The following is a 9,297-nucleotide window of genomic DNA, read 5'->3' as shown; positions in this document are numbered from 1 at the left end:
TTTGTTATTTTCTTAAGTCTTCTATTCATTATCCCTTCGTCGTTGTATTTTTTCATTTGGTATATTTTTATGAATTTTTTCGTATTTAAACATTTCTAAATTATATTAAATTAGATATTCTTTGTTATTTTCTTAAGTCTTCTATTCACTATCCCTTCGTCGTTGTATTTTTTCATTTGATATTTTTTTATGAATTTTTTCGTATTTAAACATTTATAAATTATATTAAATTAGGTATTCTTTGTTATTTTCATAAATCTTTTATTTATTATGCCTTCGTCGTTGTATTTTTTCATTTAGTATTTTTTTATGAATGATTCGAGCGAAGGAAAAGTTTAGTAAAAAAAATATTTCTAATTTTTTCGTATTTAAACATTTCTAAATTATATTAAATTAGATATTCTTTGTTATTTTCTTAAGTCTTCTATTCATTATCCCTTCGTCGTTGTATTTTTTCATTTGGTATTTTTTTATGAATGATTCAAGTGAAGGAAGTTTAGTAAAAAAAATATCTCTAATTTTTTCGTACATTCAAAAACATTTCTAAATTATATTAGATTAGGTATTCTTTGTTATTTTCATAAATCTCTTATTTATTATACCTTCATTGATATATTTTTTCATTTGGTATTTTTTTATGAATAATTCGAGCGAAGGAAAAGTTTAATAAAAAAATACTTCTAATTTTTTCGTACATTCAATCATTTCTAAATTGTATTAGATTAGATATTCTTTGTTATTTTCTTAAATCTTCTATTCATTATCCTTTCGTCGTTGTATTTTTCCATTTGATATTTTTTGAATGATTCGAGCAAAGAAAAGTTTAGCTAATACGACATGGAAAGTCGATCCGCTTTCGAAAAACGACAAACGTTTTGACTCGAGCACAATAGATCCATTTCACCAAGACTTTCACACGCTATGTTCTTTGTCGCGTCTGTAAGGCGTGGTTCAATGTCGCAGGTAGATTCTTTCTGCGGAACTCACCCTTTCAAGTCGATTATCGATTGTCCTGTTTCGTTTTTTTTTTTTAAAAAAAAGATTTAAAGACTTCTCGATTCATTAAATATACAGGATACGAAATAGCTCGAACAGCTCGAAGCTTTGAATCCAAAACACATATTTTTCAACTTAAACATTTGCGAATTCTGAAATAGAAATTACCATTCTCTTCGTAACAATATCACAACCTATTTAAAATCGTTTCAAAGAATTCTAATTTCGCGTTAAAAAATCGTGTATCAATATATTCTCTAAATTGCATCACTGGGATCGGAAAATTGACCAATCGTCCGTTCCACGCTGAGTATAAAACACTCTGAACTTTAAAGTAAGCCGATCCTCTCTACAAATAAATTATTCCTATATACGAAGTGTCGGCGTACATTCACCAAACTCAATGAAAATTCGTGTCCATTCCCAAGCCAGCTCTCCAGACGCAGTTCAGCTGCAGCTGGATTCTCTTGGGGTTCTCTAAAACACGATTCCTCGACAAAGATCTCGTCCGGTCGCAGGAGGGCCGAGCAATAAAATAATTTACGCGGCGATGCGTTGGGGAAGTCAAACGAAGTCAAAAGTGAAGGAAAGATAATTACCGCGTAATGTTGCACTTTCTCCTCCTCGGAGCGTTGGTGTGTACGCGCGGTCATTTACACGCGTGTAAAACGTTGATGCTTGGAAGCAGCTTACTTCAAAGATATTAATGTCGTGCTACGTAATACGCGTAATAAGCGGCGGGGCCACGTGGACGGGCGGCATGATTTAAATCCAGTGATTAGAACGAACAGAAAACAAGCTTGAGATACGTATTTTACCTGATTTCCGCTCTTTTCTCGTTTAACCCGTACAGAATTTTAATTTTCTTCGATGATGTACATATATATTTGGATATCGAAATAATTCTTTCTCAATGTTTTGGAAATGATTTAATTCACATTCTCAAAGATAATTAAAAATTGTTATCAGAAAAATTAGAATCTTTATATTCTAACTAATTTTTATCTGTTAATTTTATTTTTTTTTTATAAAAATTCCTCCACCAAAGAGATTTGTGTAATTGTTTATAATTCAATGATCAATCGAAAATCAAAGGAAAATGATTAGAAATTATTTTATCAGATCATTTCAGTGTCAGAATTTAATAAGAAAGAATAAACGTATAAGTTTCGTCTCTTCTTCTCTTTCTCACAGATTCATTGGAATCCGTGATACGCACGAGCATAACATAAATCCTGCAATTTCCCGCGTATATCACCCGCGTCGAAATTTACAGCCCAAGTTATTGCCCCGGACGACCATTCGCCGAATTTTTCCACCCTTTATTTATACCCGATCCTCTTACTATACACGTCCACAAGACGCGATCGAGAAATATAGTGCAGATCGTGTTACTCTCAGCCACTTCGTCCACCACACGCAACTATAAAAGTCCCGATGATATATTCCACTGTACAAGTGCGTTTTAACGATTCGTCAAGCCTTGGATCAAAATATTCGATATATCAAACGATACAACGAAATAAAAAATTCGCAAATGTTTCTTAAAGATTCATCGGATCGAGAACATTTAGAATACAAATTCTAATTCATAAATATATATTTCAAACTGCGTATATTAAAAGTATATTCGACACAAATTTCAATGATTCATCAAATTCGTAACAAAATTCATAAACATGTATAATAAAAGTGTCGAGAAAAGTAATCGCAATTTTTAAAATACTCGTCAAAGAAGAAACAAAGAAAGATGCAGAAATTCGTATTTTCGAGGAATTATCCACGCTTAAGTCCTTGAAAGAGGCGCAGGATCACGGTCGAGGATTTTCATGGCGCGTAATAATTAAAATTCGCAAATGTATCTTAAGGATTCATCGAATCTCGGATCGAGAACATTTAGAATACAAATTCTAATTCATAAATATATATTTCAAAGTACGTATATTAAAAGTACGTATATTCGACATAAATTTCAATGATTCATCAAATTCGTAACAAAATTCATAAACGTAAAAGTGTCGAGAAAAGTAATCGCAATTTTTAAAATACTCGTCAAAGGAGAAACAAAGAAAAATGCAGAAATTCGTATTTTCGAGGAATTATCCACGCTTAAGTCCTTGAAAGAGGCGCAGGATCACGGTCGAGGATTTTCATGGTGCGTAATGGTTAAAAGGCGGTCGATTTCGTTTCGTGAGCCACCGAGAAGAGTCGGTTGCCAGGCTGGGCTCATTTTGATTGATCGGGCAATATAGCCTGCTCGCCCCCCGCGGTTCGTGCATTACCCGTCGCGACGTGGAAAAATTACCGGATTGAGATGCACCCATTAATAATCCTCGCGTATACTCCTCGTCGCTTCGATCGTACGCGTGTAATTACTCGCGAAACGTGGAACCCCAATTTCGTGGATTTCCGGGGAAGAACGATTCCCTCGGATTGTTCCATCAACGACGACCAAGATCGAAGAGGAGTGAGAGTTACAAGTTCGAGCAGACTTGTCCTGCGCTTTGATTTATATTAGGGATGATTGGACTTCAGTTAAGTGAACGCTTTGAGGTTTTTACCAATTTTATTTTAGAATATTTTTAGAACAATATTCCTTCAAATTTTTTTAAATTTGAAGACTCTTAAGGAAAAAGATATTACAGTTTTAATAAAAATAAATACGAGTCCTCCAACATTGAGACGCGATTGATCCAAGAGGATGTTCTTTAAATAGACAACCGGAGGATTGTGATTCACCGTTCTTTGCGCGTATTTCGGGAAGAGGAGAAGCTCGTGAAACTCGATATCCGTTTATCAAGGATCCACTCTGCCCCGTTCAGGTTGAATTGCTCCCGGTTCCTTGTCGCCGATCGAAAAGCGTAAAGCAGCCCACGAGGAGCCCTGCTACACGAAGCCCGTGTCCGTGAACGCGGATAGTTTTATGGCGGCCCTCTGCCACCCCGGTAATGCGTTTGGCTAAGAACTCCCGTGCGAGGAGAGAGAGACGAGGAAGGTGGAGGAGGAGGAGCGGCAGCCGAGGCGTATCGTGAGCAAGAAGGAGAAGGAAACACGAACGGTCTTAATATCCTTTGATTTATCTGAGGGCTGGGTCAGTCGCGGGCTTCTTTCTCTCCGTTTCTTTCCCTCCCCTTTGGCCCAGTCACCCACCCCCGGTGCAAACCGCAACGCATGGGCGGGCCAATAAGTTTTTAAATAACCATAACTCGTGGTTTTATGGGCGAAACGGCGCGCGATGGCCCACGGCATCGATCTCCTCCGCTGCCGAGATACGGTCAAATTGTAGCGAGCGACTTGTTTGCTTTTAGATTCACCCTTTTCGATTGCTTTTCGGGAACAACATCCTATCCTCCTCGAGGATTATTGGCTCTCCTTATTACGAGTTCGAGCTGATTTGTAAAGTTGAGATAAGAGTACAAATAGTTATATTCTCTTTGTCATTTTGGGGTTGGATAAGAAATCGTGTATCTTAAGAAAAAGTGTTATAATTCGTAGAATTCTTCTTTTTTCGAGATATAAACATTTTCTTTGTAAGAATATTTTTATTGGTTCCTGAAATTCTATAAATCTATTATATTTATATTTTGGAAAGAATTTTTTGGTACTAAATATTTGCGAAATATCTAGTGATAGAAAGGATAGCATATTGATTTACGAATCTTTCTCCAATGGAAAATGTATGTATTAAATTTTTTAAAAGCTTTCTCCGATTATTTCTTCGGTTACAAATCTTTCTACGAGATAAAATCTTCAATCTCTTAATAGCTCGAGCAGGAATTTTCTTTCGATCGCAGACATCTCGTAAATTCACCTGGAACTACCTTCGTTACACCGATCCGAGCATTTCCAATCATTACGAAACCATTCTCACCACTTTGGTCATTTGTTCTCTCGAAGGCAGATATATCTGAAAAGAAGAAAAGAAGAAAAGGAAAGAAGCGTGGGTTTCGAGCGTTATCGAAAGAGGAGGCGTTCGTGAACGTGAACGAATGGCCGATGCACGAAACATCGGGCCAGATTCGTGTAGATCATTATGGAATGGAAGCTAGAACAGCGAGGCGTCCGTTTTCCTCCGCTCGACAGACGGGCGCGAGCGTTCTACACGCCGCGTCATGTTGCGGAGGCGCTCCTACTAAGTCACGGGCCATTGTTCTAGTCGCCGTTTGATAGACGATCCTCGTTCGGTACACGACTGCTCGAGAGCACATGCGTCAGGGGTTAGACGATGATGAGCATCCCGTTGCCCTTTTCCGTTCCTCCTTTCGTGGTTCGAACGATTTTGTTATTCAAATAAGCGCGCACAGATATGGATCAGAGCGGCTTGGCCGCGTTTCGATCGAACGTTTCGAAAGAAAGCTGGAGATCGGTTTCGATCCTCGGCCATCTGTACGCTTAACGTTCGTAAATTTGACTCGAGATTATAGATTTCCAGATCTAAACGAGAGCCGTGATTATAGTTTGAACGTATTGCAAAAATTTTTTAAATGTAAGGTGATGAGAGAAAATCATTTTTTGATAATTATAATTAGATTAATAAAGTTACGTATAATAAGATTAAATTTTAACTAGCGTATTCCATCGATTAAAGAAATTATTTTCTTATTTTTTATTTTATTATTATTTCTATTATTTAGATCGAAATGAGAGCCGTGGTTAAAGGTTGCAAAAATTTTTTAAATGTAAGATGATGAGAGAAAATCATTTTTTGATAATTATAATTAGATTAATAAAGTTACGTATGTTAAGATTAAATTTTAACTATTCCATCGATTAAAGAAATTATTTTCTTATTTCTTATTTTATTATTATTTCTATTATTCAGATTGAAACAAGAGCCGTGGTTAAAGGTTGAATTGTTGCAAAAATTTTTTAAATATAAGGTGATGAGAGAAAATCATTTTTTGATAATTATAATTAGATTAATAAAGTTACGTATGTTAAGATTAAATTTTAACTAGCGNNNNTTCCATCGATTAAAGAAATTATTTTCTTATTTCTTATTTTATTATTATTTCTATTATTCAGATCGAAACGAGAGCCGTGGTTAAAGGTTGAATTGTTGCAAAAATTTTTGAAATGTAAGGTGATGAGAGAAAATCATTTTTTGATAATTATAATTAGATTATTAAAGTTACATATAATAAAGTTAAAGTTTAACTAGCGTATTTCATCGATTTATTGGAGAATGTAATAGTAAAAAAAGAAATTATTTTAATATCGTAAAAGTACGGGTAACTGATCTTTAAATTCGAATCGATCTTTTACGCTATCGTAGTACTTGTCGATACTTGTAGACGTTTCAATAGAACATTTCTTAGTTAACGCTCCATGGCTGAGAGCCAGCAATTTTTTTAATAACCAGTTTCATAATTCATGAAACGTGATCTTCTATTTGAATATTTCCATACTGCTGCAGTATGAAATCCAACAATAGGTTCGGCACGTTCGTGAATTTACGACTACTTGTGCAAATTCTATTGAAAATAACCAAATCTTACGAAATTCGATCGATTGATTAAAACAGCTCATATTTTCCTCGAAAAATTCCTATAATCCTATTCCTACTTGAAAAACTCCTATAATCCTATTATCCACCAAATATTCGTCGTTATCAACAGTCTGTTTAACAACAAATGATACGAATATACGCTCGATTTCAATTCCTAGAATTCAATATTTACCAGATTATATACAAATATATATACAAACGACGAACACAAAGTTTAATCCTTTGTTTATAATATTTGGAACGCGCGTGTTCGTACAAGTTGTTGCGTAGTCGAAATATCATTTCTCCTTCGACGCGATCCACGATCGCACGTATCCCGTGTATTTAAGAAACTCGATTAATTATTATCCATTTTACAAATTATCGTATCAACTTTCACTAAATTTCGTGATCGAAGGACGTATTATCATCACACCTCGTGATACTCTTTCTTTATTTAATTCCTCTCGTGTTTCGGTGAAAACAAGAAAAATCTTGGAAAGGAATAAAAAGAATTGAGAATTGGAAAAATCCCTCGGGTGGTCCTCTTTAACGGCCTGCTACCAGACGAGTGGGTGGTGGTGGTCTTGCCTCGGTAACGTGGGGTGAACGTGGCGTTCCCTGGATGCGGTTCGACGGACGTGTTGCTGTATGCGTGAACGCGCGTGTCGGACTTGAGCGCACGGACTTGTGGCACCCAATGAGTTTAAATCATGGGAGGAAGGCTTGGCTTGGGGTTAAATCATAGAGGAGTAGCAGGAAGCCGCGAAGGAGCTGAGGGAAGAGAAGGCGAGGAAGCTCGGATCGTCGAGCAATTCGTTTCGAACGATCGGTGGATAAGGGCAAGTGTTTTCCCCCCCTTTAAAGGGGGGTTATAGTGTTTTGGCCGCCTGTGTTTCGCATCGACGATGCGATATATCTCGCATTAGAGGGATTTATAATGGTGGATGGAGCGACGATCATAGTTACGGGGGTGCAACGACTGCTGTTAACGCCGTGTTTCTTGCCCAAGCATGAAGGGTTTGACACGAGGGTTCGAGTTAATGTGATTGAGATTAGAAGAGTATTGGATTAAGGATAAGAAGGGTTTGAGAACTCTCAGAGTTCGTTGGGATTAAAGGTGGATTACGTTGAGTTTAGATGGAAGATAGGATTCTTCTTCCCATGTTTTTTGGTTCCCAGGTTTTGGTGGTAAGTGATGATTTAATATTGTTGAAGAGTAATTGATTATGTTGAATTTTCTTTGTTGTACGTTTTTAAAGTAAGATCCATTCACGAGGAGGAACAAGATATGAGATAAACTTTTTTGTAGATAATATAATATATTCGTAATTTGCATAGAATTTCGATACGTTTTTAGTGACACGTCGTTAATTTTTTTTTATATTAAGACAGGAATTAGAATTGAGATTAAAAAAAAGAGAAGTCAGAGTCAGGCAGGGTCGAAATTGAACAATTTAAAATTGAATATTGAATAAAATTATAGGTTGACAAACGATTCATTTATTATTATTATTTTTATACAAGAAACAGTATTATTTGTTATAATTTTTCAAAATCAATTGCGCAAGAGGACACTTCATTACGATTATTACGATCTTGGGAAAAATTAATATTGATTTATTGAACTAATTTCGTACAATTTTTCATTCCAGATCAAATTGAATCGACTGTGAACTCCACAAAAACTTTGTCCCTTATCCCAACCAACTCGGACGTTTCCGGCGAGCTCTCTTGTTAATCCTAACAAATCGAATTCAACCGTCTCGAAGGCACGAGCACCGTGGAAAAAGAAGCGGGAAACACGATGATAGCGAAACGATGCAGGGAGGAAGGGAAAGAGCGCGTGTGTAAGTTGGCGCGGTGCAGACAGGGACACGCGGAAGAGGAGGAACGCGGAAAAAAGAAAAAAAAAAGGAAATAATAAAGCCAGCCTCGAGTCGATGCCAGGTGCCTGGACGGCTGGCGTAAGAACGCGTCCAAAAGCAGTGCGTGTCATTAGAGAGCGTGAAAGACGTGACAAATGACAGTCTGTCTCGTCTTGAATGCGCATTGGCGCCCCCTATCGTTGCCACTCGTTTGTTTGCGGTCCACACATTGTCGTGCGACCTGAGAAAGGCCGGGCAAAAACGTACTTCCACTTCTTCCACTTTATCGTTGGAACCTCCGCCGTTGCTGCGACCTCCTCCTCTCCTTCCACGTGCCACGCTGCGCGTATATATACGTGTGAGAATGTGATTCGCCATGGATCCTTGGGGATGTTTTGACGCCCGGTTGACGAGCGATTGTCCCTTCTCTCTGCCTTCCTGTAGCGCGTTTTTTCTCTCTCTCTCCCCCTCCTTCCTCTTCTTTATCGTCACGAGGACGGATCCTTCTCCACCTTTCGAGTGGCACTTCCCGATTAACGAGCACACTTTTTCTCAACGTTCTCGCCCCTGGATGGACTCCTTGGAATATAAATCGACGCGAGGGGGAGTCGTTTCCAATCCTGGAAAAGAGATCCATGCAACGATAGATCCAATCCAAAATGTTTCGTTCGCACGAATTTCATTATCCGCCATACACCAGGATATATTTCATCCACCACTCACCCCCCACTGACCACGCATTCCAACAAGAAACCATTCCCCTCAACGTAACTTCATCGCCCCCTCCCTCTGCAATTGACAACACAGCCACGAACGGGCCGATACAATGGCGCGATAACGGAGGTTTACCGTGATATAATAAAGTCGGCCGCGAGCAACGTCCACGTTGGTGGCCATCGGCGTTAACATTTAACAACGACCGATCCGATCCGATCCGATGAATGG

At 37.8% G+C, this 9,297-nt stretch overlaps 2 long non-coding RNA genes across 2 annotated transcripts in view; one reads left to right on the top strand and one right to left on the bottom strand.

The window, feature by feature from the left end:
- LOC116185193 overlaps positions 1-8,323 on the top strand; it is a 48,494-nt gene extending 40,171 nt beyond the window's left edge. Inside the window, exon 3 of the long non-coding RNA XR_004149987.1 lies at positions 8,140-8,323. This is a non-coding gene — a long non-coding RNA (uncharacterized LOC116185193). The remainder of the gene's footprint in view (positions 1-8,139) is intronic.
- The window catches only part of LOC116185195, a 15,009-nt gene continuing 12,805 nt past the window's right edge, over positions 7,094-9,297 (bottom strand). The window contains exon 3 of the long non-coding RNA XR_004149990.1: positions 7,094-7,258. This is a non-coding gene — a long non-coding RNA (uncharacterized LOC116185195). The remainder of the gene's footprint in view (positions 7,259-9,297) is intronic.

The sequence above is a fragment of the Apis dorsata genome, unplaced genomic scaffold, assembly GCF_000469605.1.
Source record: "Apis dorsata unplaced genomic scaffold, Apis dorsata 1.3 scaffold_123, whole genome shotgun sequence".
NCBI classification, from domain to species: Eukaryota; Metazoa; Arthropoda; class Insecta; order Hymenoptera; family Apidae; genus Apis; species Apis dorsata.
This window is presented reverse-complemented; position numbering and strand designations above follow the sequence as displayed.